Below are 23230 nucleotides of genomic sequence, written 5' to 3'. Positions count from 1 at the left end.
GAGTGGTCTGTCATTTCCTTCTCCAGCTCATTTTACAGATGAAGAAACTGAGGCAAACAGGGTTAAGTGACTTGCCCAGGGTCACACAGCTAGTAAGTGTCTGAGGCCAGATTTGAACCTAGGTCTTCCTAACTCCTGGCCCCGCACTCTATCCACTGTGCCACTTAGCTGCCTCACAAGAATGATAGCTGCCGTGTAGCATTCGGAGTAATGAGAGATTTTACAGATGAGGAAACTGAGGCAAATAGGTTAAGTGACTTGCCCAGGGTCACACAGCTAGTAAGTGTCTGAGGACAGATTTGAACCTAGGTCTTCCTGACTCCTGGCCCTGTACTCTATCCACTGTGCTACTTAGCTGCCCCACAAGAATGATAGCTGCCGTGAAGCATTCAGAGTAATGAGGGGCAGATGTTTTAAATGTTCACCTGAGTCATCCCTGTTCAGCACAACCACTTTGTCTGATAATATCAGAGAACCTGGGTTCAAATCCCTACTCCAACATTTACTCCTTGTAGGACCTTAAACAAGAAATTGGCTTCAGTTCCCTTATTGGGAAAAGGAGAGGGTTGGATTAGATGGTCTCTCAGGTCCCTTTGATATATGATCCTCTGACTTAGGACTGAGTGTTGAATGAATAATTATCAGGTTCACAGTGACCACATAGGACACCTAGCTGATACGCCAAATTCATCAGTCCCCTGGTGAAGAGCAAACAATGGAATTTAAGAGCCCAAAGACCCAGGTTCAATTCATACCTCTACCATCTATTACTAGTCTGACAGTTAACCTATCCTCTCTGAGTCTGTTGCCTCATTTCTTTGTTTGTTAATTTTTGTTTCCAGTTCCCAGTTCTTGATGTTCTCCTCATTTGTAAAATGTGGGGGTTAGATTAGATGACTGCTGAATCTAGTGCTGAATCTCTGACCCTCGAAAACTCTCAGAAGTTAATTTTTCTCAAATTTGTAAAGAACTTTTCATTCCATTTTGTTCCTCTTATGCCTTTGGAAGCCAAAATGTACACGGATTTCCCTATGAAGCCAGGGATGCCATGGAAAAGTCACATACAGGAGCTCAGAAAGAAAAGAAAAGGCGTATCAAGCTTTCTGCTTTTGGGCTGTCTGGGGAAGAAAGGGGGTCCTCCCCACTGACTGGGGAATCTGAGGCAGGAATTCCAGCACATGCCTGTGAGTCTCCAAAAGGTAAGAATCTGCTCCTGAGATCCTGCCGCCAACTCCTTTACAAAGGCAATCTGTTGTTTTAACCAAAATGTTTTCTATTTTCTTTTTATATATCAAAACTGGGAAAATATTAAAAAAGGGAATGAACCAAAAAGGAAAATAAAAACATCATCTATGAGGCAGTATGATATGGTGAAAAGGGTATTTGCATTGGAATCAGCAGACCTAGGTTCAAACTCTACCTCTGATTCTTGTGTGATCTTAAGCAAGCCATTTAGCTTCCCTCAGCCTCAGTTTCCTCATTTGCAAAATTAGACAATTGGATTAGGTAGCCTCTGAGGTTTCTTTCAGAGGCTGTTGGGTGGCTCAGTGGACAGAGCACTGAACCTGGAGTCAGAAAGACCTATATTAAAATCTGACCTCAGATGCTTACTAGCTGTGGGACGCTGGCTAGTCACTTAACCTCTGTTTGCCTAGGAGGCAGCTAGCTGGCTCAGTGGATAGAGAACTGGGCCTGGAGTCAGGAAGACCTGAGTTAAGATTTGGCCTTAGACACCTATAAGCTGTGTGAGCCTGGGTAAGTCACTTACCCTCTGTTTGCCTTAATCCACTGGAGAAGGAAATGGCAAACCACTCCAGTATCTTTGTCAAGAAAACTCCATGGACAGTATTGGCATGCTATGATACACAGGGTCTCAAAGAGTCAGAAATGACTGAACAACCAAATAACAACAAAAAACGTCTCTTTCAGCTTTAGATCTACAACCCTGGGTTAATACTTCTGTATTTTCCTCCCAGTAATGAAATCTTTAACATAAAAACTTCTTCCAGTTAGGATCAAGTGTGGATAAAAAAACTTCACCGTATAAGCCAACGATGAGAAGTAACTATTGTATTAAATCAACAAGAAGCACTTTTTGCCATTTAAAGTCATGTTTAAATTCTAATTAGTGGTAACAATAATTCACGTATTAGATGGGCTATAAAAATGACCATAAATAATTAAAACTTAATTATCTTTATCCAATAATGTGCCTGGTTCCCCAAATTCCTAAATTTTTAATCTTATTCTCTAAATGAAACATTGATCTGCATAATTAGTTTGCCACCACTATCATTAGTGTGCATGAGTGAGTACCTTCTTGCCCTCCAGGTCTCTGTCATTCCGACACTTGTGAAAATTCAGGAATGTACAAAAGAAGTAAGAAAAGAAGAAACCTGAAACAGAGATGTATGAATAGGACACTAGACGTGGAGCCATACGAATGACCTGGCTCTGTTATGTGGGACTGTAAGAAAGTCACTTGATGTCTTTGGGCCTCAGCTCTCATCTGTCAAACGAGGGTGTTGGACTAGATGCACTTTAATATCTCTTTAGGTAGCTCTTAATCCTATAATTCCATGAAAACTTACCATTCTCAACAATGGGAGGAAGAGTTCAGAGATTTGATATATTTGCCATTTACTTTATAAATAATTGCTTCCTAGAAGGCACATTAATTATTAATTATTCAGGTGATCACTACTCAAATCCTCATTCAACCAACAGTGTGTTCTAAAATGCAAAGCCCATTCTCGAGCCAGGAAAACAACTTCTGCCGTAACATCACCACAGTAAAGACCAACAACTCTGAAAGACTTCAGAATGAACAATCATGATTCTAGAGAGCCACTGTTGAACTATGCTACCTTCCTCCTAACAAAGGAATAGATTCAAGATGCAGACTGAAGCATGTATTTTTGGGCAAGGCCAATGTGGGATATGTTTTGCTTAACTACAAATATTTGTACAAAAGTTTTGTTTTTCTTTTCTTTTTTAAATGGAGGTGGGAGAGGACGAGAGGAAGAGAAAAACAATGGGTGTTAACGGAAAACAAAAAGCCATACATTAGATTTGTAATCTATAGAGGTAGAAGGAATCTCAGAGATCATTTCTGTCCAACCACCTCACTTTAAAGATAAAAACAATGAATGCTTGTTATTTAATGGAAACTCAGGAAGTTCATTAGTGAGGGACAAAGCCAAGGTCCACTGACATCAAGTCCAGGACTCTTCCAACCACATTACAGGGCCAATACTAAATAATGAGAAATCCCTAAGCAAACAGATGATGTCGTTCTACATCAATAAGACCTTTCAGCTTATCATCAGTTGTAGGCAAGGTTTTAACTTTTCTGATTCAATTTAGAATTACCTAAACCATGGGAACAGGTCTCAGGAGATCTATTGGTATACTAACTTGATCAAAAACTACCATCAGTAATGTGACATAATGCTTTTTATTAGGGGCTTTTGGACTTACAGCTGTTTGTAACTCATTTTAATTTTTGATTGTTTCTGTTTCAAAGGGTCTATAGTCTCCCTCATCAAAAGTTCAAAGATTTTCATTTTTCTCCTAACCCTAAAACAGCATGCATTCATGAGAGATTTGATCAAGATTGATCCTAGTATGTACACACCTCAACCGCTTCTACTGTTCACCCAGGGTTCAGCTCTTCTACCTCTCACTTCCTTGCATAGGATAGTTATCACTTACAGTTTTCCTACAAAGGATCTTGATTATTGTTTTATTTTGGAATTGTAAGGGAAGACAAATGTTTGAAACATCTCTCAACAAAAGGAATCATTTATCTTTTTTAACATCAAAGTTATTTTCCCTTCACACACAGGAGATTAATAATACATAGCACAAACTAGCATCTTCATTACAAATCTCAAGGTAAAATTGATGGCAATCTTTTATTCTCCACTGAACATTCACTTTGTGTTTTTTCAAAAATTATTGTCTTTAAGATTCTTTGCAAAAACACAATTGGTTTCTCCCAGGTCACACATGCTTCTAAGGACACAGATAACTCTGTGTGAAGAAAATGAATCAGGATTCACTGACAGGAAAACGTAGCTATGAATCACACTACCAGAAAGGAGAGGTTCAGATTTGTTCAAACCACAGGCACGCACCCCAAAATGCCACACTGGGTATGTCACTCTAACTTCTGCTTTTTCATGGAAAAGAAGAAGAATCATTTTCCAGTTAATGAAAACAAAGTTTGAATGTTTCCAAACTTACCTAAAATGTCCTCAAAACAAACTTAACTAGGTTTTAATGATAGCACATTAGGGAGAAAGCTTTGACTTCTAAATTTTGTTTTCCTGCTTTTGTGCCATGAGACAACTAAATAAGTCAAAATGCAATTAAGAACTTGATACCTATCACAATGAAACAATACTCAATAAATCACTTATTCATTTTGCCTAGTCATAAACATCTATCTCCTCCATTCCCCTTCGGCCTTCAAATAACAAACTTTTAATCAACTTTTCAATTTCTAAAGTTTTATTTAAATCATATTTTTATCTTACAGAGACAACAGTGCTAAGTATGTGGGTGCTTAATGTGTTTGTTTTGAATATATTTGTTTTTACTTATGAGTGTGCAAGAATGAATTGAAAAAGCTTTTTTAGGAAGAGCTTACTAAATACTAGGCACATTCCTCTCCAGGCTGCACTCCTAACTCTACTACTGGACATGTCCCACAACGTCCCCTCACTCTCCTTCATCCTGCCCCCTCTCAACCTTTCAGTTTCTTAATATTGCCTTTTCCCATTAGAATGTAAGCTCCTTAAGGGCAGGGATTATTTATCTTTCTACTTGTATTTGTATTCCCTGTGCAGAGCACAATGCCCGGCACATGATAAGCTCTTTATAAATACTTTCTGATTTGACTTAAGTACCGGGATACAAACACAAAAATAAGACAATCCTTAAGCACCACACAATGAGGAGAATAATGGCAGGGGAAAGGAGTTGTGGTCTAGGAGTCACAGGGTTAACAGGTAGACCAATAAGGCAGTCCAAGGATACAACCTTTCTAGAAGTAACTATAGCCCATAGCCCTTAAGAGCAAAAGGTGGAAAGGTGGTAGGAAAGGGGGCACACTCATGGGCAAGCTGAAAAATGGCCAAGGTCAAAGAGCGTGGTTGGGTTTGGGACTGGCTAGACATAGTGAGGTTAAATTAACACCCTGTTACAAAATAATTGGCTAAATTTAAGCCTGGGGGCAACATAATGGCCCTACAAAGTTCATTTTAGATGAAAAGTTCTGCGTTCAGTTGGAGTCCCTGTGAACCCCTTGTTGAGAAGGTTTCTAGGCAGAGGTTGGGCTCTCTGCCTAACCTTACATTTATATCTGTCTCTAATTAAAGGCAGGTAGGTGTTGAAGTGGATAGAGCACTGCACCTGAAGTCAGGAAGACTTGAGATCCAGTCTGGACTCAGATACTCAGATACTAGCTGTATGATCCTGGGCAAGTAATTTCACTATTTGCTTCAATTTCATCAGGGGAAATTGGGGGAAGACTTGACTTGGGAATTCCTTCACCGTGGGTCCTCTTCTCCAGAATGCTGTTTGAGCCAATGATTCTCTTCAACATTTCTCTTCTGCGCCAAAGCTCAGTCCTTTCTAGCACCTCAAAGGTGTGCTAAAAATCCATGCTTGCTCCAACCTCCATCTCTTGACTCCTGGCATTTTCTCTTGCTGTCCCCCATGCCTGGAATGTTTTCCCTCCTCTACTCTGGCTCCTGTTAGTCCCAACTAAAATCCTACCTTCTGTAGGAAGTCTTCCTAACCTTTCTTAATTCTAGTACCTTCCCTCTGTCATTTTCTACTTCTCCTGAATATAGCTCACTTTGTATATATTTATTTGTATGTTGTGTCCCCCATGTAAGTTCCTTGAAAGCAAAGACTGTCTTTTGCCTCTTTTGTATTCACAGTCAAACTCACACACACTAGGAAGACAATATGCAAATAACTATATACAAATGAACTATATGCTGATATATCCTCACTCTCCTTTTATTGACGAGGAAAAGGAGGCTTAGCAAGGGGATAAAGTAACTTGCCCCAATGAACACAATTAGAAAATGTAGGAGCTCGGTCTAAATCCAGCTCTCTATCACACCACTGATGCCTCCAATTATGAATGTACTCACACAATCTCAGAGTTCTTTCATTACAATATAACCAATATTTTTTTATATTATTATCAAAAAGAAATATTACATGGTTATGATACAAAACAATGTGAAGTGGGTAATGTGATGAATGTAGACAACCAAACAGGTGAATCTAAACAAATTAAGACTCATAGCTTTTCAAAGTGAGGGGTCAAAATTTTAATTCCTGTTCTTCTGGCAGCACAGAGGGTTGCTGAAGTAAAGGGTGGAGATGCATCAGCTCTCATGACTGAAAGTAGCAGGAGACTATAAGATTGTCACTAGGATTGTCTTTAGAGAGATGGTAATGCAAAGGCAAATTAAAATTAAAATTAAATTAAAAGGCAAAGGCACCATTTAAAAATCAGTCCTGAAAGCTTTGTAATAGATTGCCAGTTTGTTAGGTAAAAAGTCCACTGGCCTTGACATAAACAGGTCTTGACAGGCCTTTTTTGGCCTATATTTCCTAGTTTAATTTGAACAAAACAAACTGACTAGATGTCTGATAAATTTCCTCTTCATTTTACCCACAGACACACTCCCTCCCCATTTAAAAAAAGTGACAAATGTCAACATTACTTTTTTTAGTTTGTTTTTGTCCTTGTCATTTCAACATTACAATTTCCTTTTCTAAACTGTTTAGCCGGTTTTTCAATTCATTAAGATTTGATATTCATCCTTGAAATGAATAACTCTTGGAAAGCCTTTTTTAAACAAGTCTGGTTTTCTAAACTGACATTTTTCATTTCAAACTTGGAAGATTCCTCAAGTGTGCAGAAATTATTGCCAAGAACACGAAGGGAAGGAAAGTAAGTGCTGGATTTGGAGTTAAAGGACCTAGGTTCAATTTTTAGATGATTATGACTGATTGTGTCAACTTGGACAAAGTACTTAATATCTTTAAACCCTTTTCTCATTTGTAAAATGGTATAGTATTTGCACATCTTAGCACACAGGGTTATTGTAAAGTAATAAAGTCTAATGGAATGAATACAGGATTTGGATTCAGAAGACCTAGGTTTTTATTTCACTTCTTCTAGGAGGTACAGTGGAGAGAGCACTACGCCTGAGTCAGGAAGACCTGTGTTCAAATTTAACTTCAGACACTTACTGGCTGTGTCTGGGTTGGACACAGTGACTAACTGGGCAAGCCACTTAGCCTCTGTTGGCTTCAGTTTCCTCAATTGTAAGATGGGGATAACAGGATAAAATGAGATATTTGTAAAGCCTTTAGTACAGTGCCTAGCATGTAATAGGTACTACATACTTGTTTATTCTCTTCCTTTCCCCTTCCCCAGAAAAGAAAACCCAGAGGGAGAAGAGTATGCAGGAGAATGTCACCAACCGTATCAAATGCTGCGGGGAGGGCAACCCATGATGACTGAGAAATGACCAGATTAAGAAATCACTGGAAACTTTGCAGAGAGCAGTGTCAGTTGTGTGAACAGGTCAGAAATTAGACTGCAGAAGATTTAGAGAAGGAGAAGCAAATGGAAGCATCCAGGATAAATAGCTTTCTCAAGGAGTTTAGTTGAGGAGAGGAGAGAAAAAGGGTGAGAACTAGCAGAGATGGAAAGATCAAGTGAGGTTTTTTTTTTTAACACGTAGGGAAGAAATGGCATAATTTTAGGCAGCAAGGAAGGAGCTAGTGGCCATGGAGATACTGAGTATAAGGGAGGGTCATCATACTGTAGGTGGTCTACTGGAGAAGATGGCAGAGGAAAGAATCAAGGATGTGGCCAAGCAGTTGACCTTGGCAAGAAAGGGCATCTCTTCATCCAAGGTAAGAATCAGGTAGGAGACAGTGGAGGAAGATGCCTGAGTGATAAGGGATGAAGGGGAGGGGGGAAGGAGCTCTCTTTGCAAACAGCATTTTTTTCAGTTTAATGAGGCTGAGTAGGTGAGGGCAGAAGGTGACATATGATAGACTAGAGGAGAGAGGTTTGTTAAAGCCGCTGTGGAAAATGGAATGTTGAATCAACCAAAAAGGAGTAGAAGATAGGTCTTGCTGCAGTGAGGGCCCAGTTGAGATTAGATAACATAAATTTGTAGTTAACCCCATCAGCATGGTTTTCTCCAGCTCCATTCAGCAGCACATGAGCAGGAGTGCAGAAGGATCTAGGGCTGGCATCTGGCAAGTTGTGATGAGCAATAAGACAAAAAGGCAAGGGATTGCAGAAAATGGTGGAGAATTAAACTGGTTCACCAAGGGCTCAAGACAGGGAAAGGAGAAGAGGATGGTTGGTTCATGGGTTGGGTGGCCTGGGAAAGACCTGAGAGGTGGAGGAAATGGAGGTGACGATGAAGACAAAAATAAAATTTGGAGGTCATAAGGCACAGGGAGAGACAGAATGATAAAAATTATGATGAGATAAAGGAATTTTAAAGTTCATGAATGTGGAAGTGAAATATATGTGGGTGACTGCAAAATCAAGTCTGACCATGTTTCTGTATGTAGCTGAGGTGGAATGGAGGATTAGGTAATGGGAAATGAGTAAATTCAGGAACTGGGAAGTTAAGAGTATTTGAGCGAGCATTCATATGCATCCTGAAGGCCCCTAGTATGAGGGCAGGAGTTGGGCAAGGGGAAGAAAAACTCCAAGTATGGTACTGAAACTCATTGGGGAAGGAAGGATGATGTCTTGAGTTTGAAAGATAACATCTAATGGGATCTGGATTGAGTGATAAATTTGAATAGCATCAACCTCAGAGAAAGAAAGTTTGCAATATGATGGTGGTAGAGGGACAGTCTGGAAGCGGCAATGGGGGGCAAGGAATATTCCAATTCCCCCATCACAATCAATGAAATGAGTGTGATATGAGGAGAAAAGTACTAGCTAACTGTTACTAAAAAGGTTGGTGAAGGAAGTAGTGTCATTAGGAGGGAGCCAGGTCTCAGGGAATGCCCCCCAAAACAGAAGGGGTGAAAGAAGTTTAAGAAAAGTTTATTAATTATGGAGCAGGCATTCTATAGGGGAGAATAGAAACGGCGGGCAGATCTGGAGAGGGACACCGAAGCAGCACTGAGGTCGATGGGAATAAGGCAGCAGCTGGAGATGGGGAATAGTTTACATATAGGCAGTCAGGAGTTCAGAATCACTGGGACAGGGTCAGTATAAGTGAGTACATTCACTATTGAGGGATCTATACAAGCAGAGTATCAGTGGTTAGAGAGAGATCTGTTGAGGGAAGCAGGTAGTAATTAGGTGGTCTTCTTTCAAGATCCACCCTCACAATAGGTGGAGAGGTTGTGAACTTTGAAGCCCTGGAAGACCCATTGCACGACAGACAAAAGCAGGAAAAAGCATGGCCCACGGAACCTGTGAGCCACGCCAGCAGGCAAGAGGTGGGAATTCTAAGTAAGCCCAGGCGTGGAGAAGGCCTCGAGGATGGACAGTAGCCAGTGGGTGAGTGGCAGGTTCTTATCTCCAGCAGCTCTGTGGGCCTAGCCCTGGGGAAGGCCAGGAGAAGTCCAACTGGGAGGTAGGTTATGAAGGTCTTGTCTAGGACATCTGAAATACGTATCTTTCTTCTCTCATGCATCATCACTCCTTTCTACTGTGTCTGTCCTTTGTGAGTTTTCACAAAAATCTGTGAGTTAATTCAGCATAGATGTATTCTCTAAACCTCATTATCTGGGGAGTCATGTTGCAGGAAGTGAGTTTGGTGGCCAGAGGATTATAGATGAGAGATGACAGCAACTATGTCACTGCAAGAGAACCAGATCTATAGTGATCATCAGAGCAGGTATACAGCCTGTTTCTGTCTATGTGTTGGGATAAAAATTGACAACAACTTTGTCAAGCTTCTCTTATTCTTGCAATATAAAGGACCTTATGCAGACAGATAACAACTATGCGGTAAACCAAACAAAGGGTAGAACTGAAGAAGTTGAAAACTCTTGAAATGACTGAACAAAAATGGCAATATGTTTTTCTTTAACTAACAGCTAGACTTTAAAAAAGTCACACATATTCCATTTTCAGAGGACAATCTGTCTCAACAACAACAGCTAATTCTTATATAGAACTTATCGTGTGCCAAGCACTGTGCTAAGTTCTTCATAATTATCTCATTTTATCCTCACAACAACCCTGAATAAAGAATAAGTAAGGAAATCATTACAGAACAATATATTTCTAGCTGAAGATTTAAAATGTACTGTGTATTCTTATCCCTATTCAGAGCATGATATATTTAGAACTGCAAGAGACTGTATGTACTCAATTGGTGTCTGTGAATTTAATTGCATCGACTCCAGGCCCCTCATTTTGCAAATAAAGAACTCAAAAAGGGTTAAGTGATTTGTCCAAGGTCACAGTGGTAGTGACTACTGTTACTACTACTGTTACTACTACTACCACCATCACTACTATCACTACTACTACTGCCACCACCACCACCACTACCACTACTACTTGGCATTTATGTAATGCTTTAAGGTTTGAAAAGAGCTTTATATATATTATCTCATTTAATCCTCATAACAATCCTGTGAGGTGGGCGCTGTTACTATTCCCATTTTACAGAAGAAGAAACTGAGGCAGACAATGATTAAATGACTTGCCCAGGGTCACAAAGCTAATAAGTGTCTGTGGCAGTATTAAAACTCGGGCTTCTGAATCCAGGCCCAGTGCTCATAACGCCAGCAGAGGATAAGTTATAAACAAAGTTCTTTTGCTGCGAATCTGGCAGTCTTTCCACTATAATATAACGTCCCCTCAAGAACAGAAGTACTTATATAGGAGAGACATGACACTATTGTAATTTTATGAGGCACGAATGTTTTGGTGTATGGTGGCCTAAAAAGGATTGTTAGTGTCTATGCAGGGGGGAGCTGGGGCTGGCTTGTAAGAGCTGATTGTTAAATTATCAGTGTGAGCGTTTACCTCTCAGGAACTGGTACAATTACATCTTAAGGACTTACCCCATCATAGAATCATATGTTTAGACCTGGAAGGGGCCTTAAAGATCACCTAGTGCTGCCTTCTCATTTTACAGATGGGGAAGCTGAGGCCGGGGAGTTTAAGTGAATTAACAAGGTCATACAGGTATTTATTTAGTAAGCAGCGGAGTCAGACATCAAACTCAGGTCTCCTGGCTACAAATTCAGTGTTCTTTAAAGGTACTATATACACGAATGACAATATATTCTTTCTGCACTTATTTACACCATTGCGATGAGCCTGAATGATCAATATCTACTGAATCCAAGTCAAGCCACTTTAGACAGCTGCTGAAATTGTAACGACTCGTCCCTGATGGAGGACAAAGTCCAATGACTTCAAATATTTTACAATTTTATGATAGACGGAGTCGTGGTAAAAGGTATTCAAAAGAACATTTTTTTTTTGGTACTTACTGGGGACCTGTGGCTTAAAAATTAATTGTTGTTGCTGATTTCCAGCCTAGCCCTCACAACATCTGGGGAGGTCAAGCCTGTGGAGAGGGCGTTAATTGCCACTCACCAAGCAGACAAGCCAGCCTAGTCGAAACATCCTTAGGGAAAGACAAGAGGCAGTATGTTCCAGGCAAGTCAAACCACCGCTACCACCTTGACCACCTTAGACCCTGTTGGAGGCAGCCCAGGATGAACTCAAGAGCCTTTGGAATAGCAATTCTTCCAGCCCAGAGTCTGAAGCCATCACCCTGGGAAACAACTTTATGGAGCTACTTGTCACATAAGCCCTTGGCACTATCAAATGGCTCAATGTCAGAAACCGATACGATTTTATCAATGAAGACATTAAAGAAAATGAATCACCATCTGCTTTACCACTGTACCCTAGGAACCATGCAACCTTTCCATTTTATCTCAGCTGAAACCTTCCATATATATAACATTCTCCATTAGAATGTGAGCTCCTTGAGAGCAGGGACTGTATTGCTTTGGTATTTCATATTTGCTTAGCTTTACGTATAGCATTAATGAATGATTTATTTATACATTCATTTGTTCCTAACTTACTTTCTACATTACCTTCTTTTCCCAAGATATCTCTCCTCCCTTCTACCCTGAGAACCATTCCTTATAATAATAAGGGTTCCCTAAAAAAAAAAAATAAAAAAAAATAATAAGGGTTCCCTTATAATCAGAATAAAAAAAGAAAGAGAAAAATAAAAGTTCAGCCAAACTAACCAACACTCAATCAAACCCAACAGTACAGGCCATGCTCCATAGTTCCCCCCTTACCTCTACAAAGAAGGGACAATATTTGCATTATTTATTCTTTGATGCCAAGCTTGGTCTAACACAGAGCTCAGTTTCAATGTTTGCTGTTCCTTTCATTTATAATGCTGCAGTCACTGTGCATATTGATTTCCTAGTTCTACCTGCAGCTTTTAATAACCGCTTCATATTTCATTCATAATAAATTAAGATTAAATGTAATATTTTGCCTAAAATGACCTTGGTAGATGTTTCTCTCATTTGTTTTTCTCAGTCTATGTAAAAGACTGTAGCATAGAGGAAGAAAAACCAGCTGCCATTTAGTTTTCCTCTTTTTTTCCTACCCATAAAAATAGGTAGCAACATAAAAGATAAGTTCAAAAATTTCCCATAAGCTTTAAATAATCTTCAAAAAGAAAATCCTGTAAATTTTGGTTTGGTTTATCTTTGGATCTAATCAATTCCTGTATCAAAGTTGATGTGAATCCCTTCAGATACCAAAGACAGGGGTGTCAAATTTACTGTCTATAAACTGAGCCAGATTAAAATGTAATTGGGAAATGTTTAAAAAATTAAATAAAATATAACACAACATAGATAATGTTAATTTGCGCTTTTCTAAGTCACTATGTGTCCCTCAGGGATCTGTTTCTATTTGAGTTTGACTCTATTGCATAGAGCAATGTAAAAAACCCAAAGAGCCAGAATTCTCACAAGAAGAGGCATTAAAAATTCTTCTAAGCCTTTTCTCCTAGGCAATTTAACAATTCAGCTGGGTGGCATAGCAGATAGAGTGCTGCGCCTGGAGTCAAGAAGTCTCACCTTCCTGAGTTCAAATCTAGCTTCAGACACTTACTAGCTATATGACCCTGGGCAAGTCACTTAACCCTGTTTGCCTCAGTTTCCTCATTTGTAAAATGAGCAAGAGAAGGAAATGGTAAACATTCCAGCATCTTTGCCAAGAAAACCTCAAATGGGGTCATGAAGAGCCAGACAAGACTGAAGATGACTGAATAAGAACAAACCACTACTTGCTAATTGTTTCATGTGTGTTGATCTTGTCTTTCCATGTAGATGTTAAGTTCCTTGAGAGCAACTATCATGTCTTAGACTTTTTTCTCATCCCTACAGTCTCTTACATAGGCTGACCATGGAGTCAATAAACAGCTGGTGGATGGGAGATCAGTGACTATGGATAGCAGGAATTAGGAGGCTCTAGTTTTCATTCCTTTATAAACCAAAGCCCCACATATAGGATCTCTACGGTCTCATTCTCAAAGAAATCTTTCTGCTTTTCACCAAAGGCTCAACATATTTAGAGTAAGAGAGCACTCAATTATTCCCACTTCTGAAGCAAAAAAAAGAGATATAATAACAGAGACAGGATAAGGTCTCTGTAGAAGTTCCAGAGTATTGTCCAGCTCTACCTTCTCACTTCTGGAGGCTAATTATCCTCTAAGTTTTGACAAGGAAAACTTCTTTCACCTCTGCAACCAGGCTTCCTGATAACAGTTGGTGGGACTAGATGAAATTTGAACAAGGGTAAAGAGTATTAGAAAAGTGAAAGAGATAAAAAACATAGGATAGAAAAACTCAGTGCTGGGTACAGTGACTTTAAAATTGTCAGCCAGATGATGGCAACATCTGCCTTCAGCTGAAGAGGGAATGCAGAGAACAGAGGAACTCTGAAAATTCTTTATCACTTAATATATCTAGAGAAATTTCATTTCAGGTGTGGGGGGGTGGTAGAGAAAGGGGGTGTCAGTACAGAAGACTAGGAACCACAGAATGTATAAGAAAGGAACCTAATAATAATGGCTCACATTTCTATAGAATTCTAAGGTCTGTAAAACACTTATCTCATAATTACCCATTAAGGTAAGTAATGAAACTAAGGCTCAGTGTGGTTAGTTGACTTGAGAAGGATCACAGGGCTAATAAGCATTGGGCTCAAAATTGAAGGCTAGGTCTCCTGATTCTAGGTTAGCACTCTTCAAACCCAGCAGTATCATAGTCTAGCACAAGATACCAATTGGGAAAAGGGGAAAGATGGTGATTTTAAACTCAGATGTCTGGAGCATGGGAATGATTTGGAAATCATTTTATACCAAGTATGATTTTATATCAAGCAAGAAACTATCTTAGGAGCAGAACATTAGAAGAGGGCTGTTGTTTCTGGTGTTACGTATATCCCTGGAACATTTCCTAGAGCCCATACTCTAGCATAAAGGGACTGGTAGAAAGCAGAGTTTGGTCAAAATTACAATCATCTGGGGGATACAGTTTATCTTGGCTAAGCTTAGATCTCTAACTCTGCTTTGGAGCAACCTGGCTTCTGGTGATGTAGCAGCGATTCAGAAAATTAGCTAGTACTATACCTGTAAATATTGCAAGCTACCAGACAGCTGGCTCATAAACACTCCTTCCCCTTCCCCCAATATCACAAAATAATGGGGGTAAGACTGTCTCTGACTTTTCCATATATTTCTTCTCTAACTTCTTTTCTTTTTTAAGGCCATCCTTGATATTCATTTTCTTCAGTGTATTTTTCAGTATTTTTTTGGGTCTCCTTTAGCAAGTCATTGACTTATTTTTCATGGTTTTCTCATATCCTTCTCATTTCTCTTCCCAATTTTTCCTCTACTTCTCTAACTTGCTTTTCCAAATCCTTTTTGAGCTCTTCCATGGCCTGAGACCAGTTCATGTTTTTCTTGGAGGCTTTCGTTGTAGGCTCTTTGACTTTGTTGACTTCTTCTGGCTGTATGTTTTGGTCTTCTTTGTCACCAAAGAAAGAATCCAAAGTCTGAGACTGAATCTGGGTGCATTTTCGCTGCCTGGCCATGTTCCCAGCCAACTAACTTGACCCTTGAATTTTTCAGCAGGGTATGACTGCTTGTAGACTAAAGAGTTCTATGTTCCACGCTTGGGGGGATGCGCCAGCTCTGCCACACCAGCACTCCTCCTTCTCCAAGAACCCCCAACCCGCACTGCACTTAGATCTTCAGCAGGCTCTTCACTCCTGCTCTGATCTGCCACTTAACTCCTTCCACCAGATGAGCCTGGGGCAGGAAGCAAATGCAGCTGTAGTTCTGTAGCTGCCCCACCTCTGTTGCCCCTGGGGCAGTAGCTGAACCAGGAACTCCTTCCACTCCCGCAGCTTTTCCCACTAACCTCTGTTGTCTTTGGTGTTTGTGGGTTGAGAAGTCTGGTAACTGCTGCAGCTCACTGATTCAGGGGTGCTGCCCGGCTCCTGGTCTGGTTGGTCCGCGCCGCCCACACTGGGCTCTGCTCCGCTCTGCTCCCAGCTCCGTGCGGATAGACCTCACCCAGAGACCATCCAGGCTTTCCTGGGCTGGAGCCCTGCTTCCCTCTGCTATTTTGTGGGTTCTGCAGTTCTAGAATTGGTTCAGAGCCATTTTTTTATAGGTTTTTGGAAGGACTAGGCAGGGAGCTCACGTTAGTCCCTGCTTTCCAGCTGCCATCTTGGCTCCGCCCCCCGCCCCCTCCCCCATATTCATTTTAATCTAATTTAGTCTGGGAATTATCTTTCTTTGATTCAGTGCCTCTATTACTTTGTCTCCCTCTCTCAATCACAGTACTGTAGATTTAGAACCGATACAGCCCTTAAGAGGTCACTTAGGTTGGTCTTCTTATTGTAGAGATAAAGAAAAAGCCTCACACGAGATAAGTGACTTGATCAGGGTAGCAAATGGAAAAGTCAGGATTTGAACAAGGTTATCTGGCTGCAAATATAGTATTCTTTTGACTATAACATGTTACCTTAATGACTCCCTTAGATTCATACCAATTTTTTTCCCCTTGACAATCCCTTCTAAACTGTAGTCAGAGTATGCTTTCCTCTTTTGTATTTGTGAGATTGGAACCATTTGAGGCAAGATACTTGCTCTTTGTGTATAAGAAACGGAAGAGAGAGTGTATGTTCACCAATATGTGCAGCAGAATAAGCATGGTTTTTGTAGCATCTTGGAATTTTGTGTATTTCAACTACGTATTTCCTGAATCTATTTTAGTATTTCATTCTGAAAATTTACCTAAAATAGAAGCCAAAAGATATTTTATAAGTATTTAGCAGGTCCCAAGTGCAAAGTAACACTTATTAAATTAACCAAAAAGCTCGTTAATTTTCTTGTTCTGGCACCAATTAAAATCTAGGCTTTAAACAGAGATTGTTCTATCTTGAAAGTTTTTGTACTGAATGCTGGAGCACAACAAAGATGATTATTGTGATGGAAAGAATACTAGACCAGCAATCAGTCGGTTTTAATTCAGGATTCCTACTTTAGTTCAAATTTGGAGTTCATTAGTATGTTGGCTGGCTAGTTAGTTGGTTGCTGTCCTTCGTTGTTGTCTCAAAGAGGACCAAAATGACATCATCACCGTGCTAGAGTCAAGTTACAATATGTCCAACTGTGGCTGATCGGACCAATACGAACTCGGAATGTTCTACCACAGGTCAGGCACAAATAAGCCATGTGAACATCTGGGGTGGATTCCCTAAAATTGTTACTGTGTTTGCTACTATGTGTGACCTTAGGCAAATCACAATATTGTATGGGAATAATCATAAGAGCTAACATTTATACAGCATTTATTACATGCCAAGCACTGTGTTAAGCATGCTTTACAACTTTTATCTCATTTGGTCTTCACAACAACCCCGGAAGGAAGGTGCAATTATCATCCCCATTTTACAAATGAGGAAACTGAGGCAAACAGAGGTTAAGTGACTTGCCCAGGGTCACACAGCTAGGTGTCTGAGGTCATATTTCAACTCGAGTCTTCCCGACTCTTGGCCCAGTGTTCTATCTACCGCACCATCTAGATACTGCTAGGGACTATCATTTCCCTTATTCTGGATATTATACTTTTATTAATGCAGCCCATGACTGAATTAGCCTTTTTTGACAGAATTAATCAAACAAGACCCATAAGATGCACGTCACCCTGAAACTCACACCCCCTTGTCTTTTTCACCTAATACTCCTTCCAGTCCTATCTCCCCTACTTCTATGTGTGTGGTTGACCTCTGAGTCCAAGTCTGCGTGTGCCCCTTGCTCTGATTCCGCATGCTCACCAAGCAGCTTTTAGACCTGCAATTGGGGTTCTGGAAAACAGACTGTAGAGTGGAGACAGTATAACCCACATTTATAGTGCAGTTAGTAGTACATATTTATAAAGGACTTGTAAAAGACTTGTAAAATGACCTCTCAATATTTCTGTTTTTTAGGGCCATTTTCAAGACCCACACCTTCCGTGATAATTACCAAATGTTTTTCTTTTCTTTTTGCTTTAATAATATTTTCCCCAATTACATGTAAAAATAATTTTTAACATTTTTTAATGTTAAGTTCCAAATTCTCTCCTTCCCTTCCCTCCCTCCCTCCCACTGGAGACAGGTAAGCAATTTGATATAGGTTGGGATAGTTCTTACAGATATCTGAAGATCTAGAGAGCTCAAGGGCTAATTAGACTCAGACAAAGAGATCTAGGGGTCATTTAATTAGGGATCATATTTGAAGCTGTAGGAACAAATGCATTTAATAAAAGAAAGAGTGTAAAAAGGGGAAAATGGAAGGACAAGGTCAGAACTTTGAGGAGTACTTACTGGAAGGAAGGAAAGTGAAATAGAAAGAATAAGAAAGAGAGGTAGGAACCAGGAGCAGGTGGTGGCTCTCATGCAAAGGGATAAATTATAGAATCATACAATCTTAGAATTGGAAGACACTTCAAAGTCAACTAGTCCAATGATATCTGAACAGGAATCACCTTTACACCATTTCTGGGAAGTGGCCAACCAGCCTCTAATGAGGGGAAACTCTCCACTGACCTTGGCAGCTCATTCTGCTTTTGAACAGCTCTAATTGGGAGGAAATTATTATTTGTATTAGGCCAAAACCTGACTTTCTAATTTCTATGCACTGTTTCTAGTTTTGCTCTCCAGGACCAAATAGAATAGGGTTACAGTGTCTTCTCTCTCAGAAATAACTTACTACCTAATTTTTTTTTGTTTCTGAGGCTTCTGAATTGTCTCTTTCTCTCACCACTCACCAACAGATGAACCACAAAACCATAACACGGTCTCTGGGCAGACTGAGAAAAATGGCTCATGCTAATAATTAACTTCTGGGAACCCAAAATAAATCTTGAAAAATGACATACTACAATAAAAGAGTCATATCACTTAGTCCCTATCACTTTAGAAACAGTTCAAACAAACAAGTAAATTATAACCACAACAAAAACCAGGTCTGGGGCTGAAGCTAATTTGGTTTCATAATTTGTTCCTTACATACCTGCTCATTCCTGCATCTCTCCTCCTGGTCTGCGTCACTCACAGTCCTGGATACCCTAAGACCTGTGGCAGGTTACTCCACTCTATCTTCTTCAGTGAGGCCTAAGTAGACAGGGATTCTTCTTTATGTACAGTTCACACCTTATTTTGGTCTTTCCAAGTCTGTAACACACAAAGGTAGGCATTTAATACTTTGTGAGGCTACAAACAAAACATACTTTTTATCCCACCTCTAGGGAAACTGACTAGTTTTAGTCTTGTAAATTCTGATATCCACTCTCTAAGCAAATGCGAAAAGGGTTTCTCCTTACAGAGTCTGATCGTACCCTCCCAGGTTGAAAAAACAAGCTCTCAAATGGTTCTTTCTATCAGGGAAAGGACACCAAAAATGTTTTCCTTGCTTTCTTCCATTTAGGTTAATTAGCCTTCCTGGGTTTTTCTTTTTTTCTTCCACTTTATGTTAGTTCTTATTTGTTTAAGGAAAAACCTATAGAAATACAGCTAGACCCTGTAGATATCCTATCCTATTTACATACTATTCCCAAACAACATTTTAACCATTTGCTTTACTTTCCTTTTCCACCAAATCTATTTTCACCAGGGCTGCCAGCAAATAATTTTCCTTCTAATGAAAGACCTCCTTTAATGAAATGGTTCTTAATCTGGGATCCATGAACTAGATTTAAAAAATCAGCACTTAATAGTTGCATTTCAATAGGATGAGTTTTCCTGACTCGAAGCCTAGTACTCTATCCACTGTACCACCCATCTTGTACTATTGGGGCACAACAAATAATCAGGTAAAAAAATACTCAATGAACAAAACTTCTTTACAGAAAAGTAGAATGAACTAATTGCAAGATTTAATTCTCTAAGCAGTAATTCCCAGAGAAGATTTTGATTTATTTACATTATCTTTGTAATCACTTGATGTTTGGAGGTACTGGGAATGAACCAATGCCAATAGGTGTATCATGTTATTACTTCTGTTTGCAGTACTTCCAACTTTGGAAATGGATCAATCTGAATCACTCTAGAATTTGTCAGAAACAAACATTCAAATGTTATAGATAACAATACATCTCTCTCTCTCTCTCTCTCGCCTAGGGCAGTGTCTGGTACGTAGAAGGTACTTAATAAATGCTTAGGGACTTATTGACAGGCATTAAATCATAGGATCATAAATTTAGAGCTGGAAGGGCCCTTAAAGGTGTGTTAATCCACTTTCCTCATTTTACAGATGAGAAATTAAAGCCCATAGAATTTGTAACTTGCCCAAGGTAATGTCACTCAGATACTAAGTAGCAATGCTAGAATTTGAACCCAGGGCCCCTGATTCCAGGACAGCTAGGTGGCACAGTAGATAAAGTATCAAACCTGATGTCAGGAAGACTCATCTTCCTGAGTTCAATCTGGCCTCAGACACTTACTAGTTGTGTGACCTTGGGCAAGTCACTTAACCCTGTTTGCCTCAGTTTCCTCAAATGGGAGAACGAAGAGTCAGACATGACTGAAAAAAACAACAATAACCCCTGATTCTAGATCCATCACTCTTTCCCTTGCCCCATCCTGCCTTCCTTCATGTTTTGAAGTCTTAGAAAATTCCAGAACTGGTATCAGAGTTGGTAAGAAAGGCTCGGGCTTAAATTCTGCCTCTGATATTTCATGGCTACAAGACCCTGTACAAGTCACTTACCCTCTCAATACTCTCAGGCAACTAACTCTAAAACTATAAACTGGAGAGCAGGTACAGATCAGCATTGGTAGAGGCAGTCTCCTCCTACACCAACAAAATAACAGTTCTGATAAAAATATTCACAGAAATTTTTACTTGGGAATATAGAAGAAATAACTGACCCCCAAGAGAATATCACAACAGCTGTTGCTTCACTGATACATATAAGAAGCTGAATTAAAACGGTTCTTACCTTCAGATACTTAAAATAATGAAACCATTTTAAGAAATACTCAGAATGTAAGGCAGATATAGCTCCATCTTAGGTCAATAAAATCACACCAATCTATAACACAGTCTTGGGGTGATGCCGAAGGTTCAGATAAGAAATTGGCTCACAGTTATACGGCTAGGAAATGTCAGAGAAGAAATCTGAATTGGGGTCTTCCAGGCTGGAACTCCAATTTTGTATTAACATGACTCATTTCAGCTTACGCAAATATTTTAAAACCAGATAGAAAAAAGACCCACTGCCCTGGCTGTGATCCAATAACTGCTACAACTTTTCACTTTTCTACTGCACTGACATTTTAGTAACAACCCGTATCACAACAACCAATTCAGTTCACTGCTTTTGTTTAGAACTGGTTGTTTCCCTTTAAAGTAGTTGAGTTCTTAAGAGCAACGCTAATTAGTTTTAGGTTTCAATTGAATTTCTCAACAAAGTACAATTTCTCTGGGGAATGGTTAAGCCTTCCTGACCTTGAGAAGGTTAAATGAACAAGTTTAGATCTAGCTTCCCCACTGGCAAAAGCTAAATCAGTATAATTACTTTGTCATAATTCATTAGAAGCTCCATTGCCTTGGCAACAATTATTCATTCAACAAATATTTATTAAGCATGTACCATATGCAAAGCACAGTGGGGAACACAAAGATGAATGAACTTCTAGATCCATCAACCAGTCTATGAGCCATGAAAAGAAAATTAGAAATGAAAACTTCTAAATAAAGACAAGCATAAAAGTTAAGAACTGCCAGATAACTTGGTGGCGTTCTTTTGGATTAACTCAACAGTGACAACACTAGCTAGAAACCTGCTCCACTTAGATCCTTATGTGCTTCTCTGTTCTTTATCAGAGAATCTTCCATGTTCAAGAACTATGCAAAGGACTAAACTATACCTGGAATCCCACTCTTGATAGAGCTTGTTTCTACCCAGAAATTCTCACTAGAGATTTTTTTAAAACAATTAACTTGAAGGTCATCTCTATGTTAAGAGTGGTAATGGGAGTAATGAAGGGGATTATTATGTTCTTTTTGGTTCAATTTGATTCAGTTTAATAATTTAACACTTACTATTAATTACCCACCCAAAACTGCAAGGCTTTAAATTTATCCTACTAAATTTCAACTTATTATCTCTGGCTCAACATTCTTTTTTTTGTTTCATGTTTTTAAATACAAATAGTAAACAGCATTATAAAACAAACCAATTATATTGAATATATAGCAAAAAAACAAGTTTATGGACCCCAGGCTAAAAACCCAGGTTCTAGTTCATCAATATCTTTTGTATGTTGACTATCATAAATTGCATTAGCCTTCTCCCCCAGCTTTATGCCATTTACAAACTTAACAGGGTATGCCTTTGTCTAAGACATCTGTGAAAAAGGTTAAGTGGAAAGGCTCAAAGACTGATCACTGAATCACCTCATGAGAGACCCCCTGCAAGTCTATATCAAATAATTAATGACTACTCTTTGTGGATAGTCATTCAATCATTTTGGGGATCCATCTAACTATGGTATTGTATATACTACATTGCTCCAACTTGTCCATAAGAAAATTTGGCTAAATCTAGCTAACCTGTGGCCTTTTTTTTTTGAAGGTCTGGACTCAAATAAGCAGGGTTCAAAAATGGGGGTTGTTTGCTAAATAACTCTTTCGCTTATACGCCCACCTGAGGTTTCCCCTGGGAGCATAGGAATTTTTGAGCCCAAGCCCAGGTCTTCACTAAACGAACAAATCAATCAATCAATCAATTAATGAATAAAAAGTTCAATGGAATTCAATTCAATTAGCTTTTACCGAGTGTCTATTATGTGTGTCAAGTACTACACTAGGTGCTGGGAATACAAGCAAAAAGGAAATATAAATACACACAAAATACATGCAGAAAAAATACAAAGTGATTTCACCGGGGGAAGAGCACAGTTGAGGAACTTGGAAAATGCCTCTTGTAGGATGCTCTGCAGGAACCTTGGTATCGGAAGAAGCTGAGGTGGGGAGGGGAAGTGAGGGACAAAGGTACAGACAGAAGTGGCAAACAGAAAGGAAAAGAGCCTTTACTTCCTACATTACCTACCCCAAGCTAACAAGGCATGAGCTAGAGAGCACATTCTATCTAACCCAACAAACACTGCAAAAGACTTCTACCTGAATCTGTAAACAGTGATGGTAACTTGTCCCTCCTCTTCAGTGGACAGTCAGGGTCATTGTTGTTCAGTCACTTTCAGTCCTGTCCGACTCTTTGTGACCCCTTTTTGGGGTTTTCTTGGCAAAGATACTGGAGTGGTTTGCCACTTCCTTCTCCAGCTCATTTTACTGATGAGAAAACTGAGGCAAGCAGGGTTAAGTGACTTGCCCAGGGTCACACGTGAGGCCAGGTTTGAGCCCAGGTTTTCCTGACTCTAGGCCCAGCACTCTATCCACTGTGTTACCTTGCTATCCTGGAAGTCAGGACACCTAGGTTCAAATCCTGTCTCAGGAACTTAACAGCTGTGTGACTCCAGTCTGACTATGCCACAGTTTCATCATCTTTAATGAAAGTGTTGGACTCCATAATTTAAGACCCCTTCTTGCTCTGGATCTGTGACCCTACGGATCCTCTGAGAGAG

At 39.6% G+C, this 23230-nt stretch overlaps 1 protein-coding gene across 2 annotated transcripts in view; it reads right to left on the bottom strand.

Annotated features, from left to right (window-relative positions):
- RIN2 (Ras and Rab interactor 2) overlaps positions 1-23230 on the bottom strand; it is a 236935-nt gene that overhangs the window by 166925 nt on the left and 46780 nt on the right. For both annotated transcript variants that reach the window (XM_036751603.1, XM_036751604.1), the window contains exon 2: positions 18657-18817. The gene's annotated coding sequence lies outside the window, so the exon portion shown is untranslated. The remainder of the gene's footprint in view (positions 1-18656; positions 18818-23230) is intronic.

Source organism: Trichosurus vulpecula, chromosome 3, assembly GCF_011100635.1.
Source record: "Trichosurus vulpecula isolate mTriVul1 chromosome 3, mTriVul1.pri, whole genome shotgun sequence".
Taxonomy (NCBI): domain Eukaryota; kingdom Metazoa; phylum Chordata; class Mammalia; order Diprotodontia; family Phalangeridae; genus Trichosurus; species Trichosurus vulpecula.
Note: the sequence above shows the minus strand (reverse complement) of the source record. Positions and strands in the feature narration are given on the sequence as shown.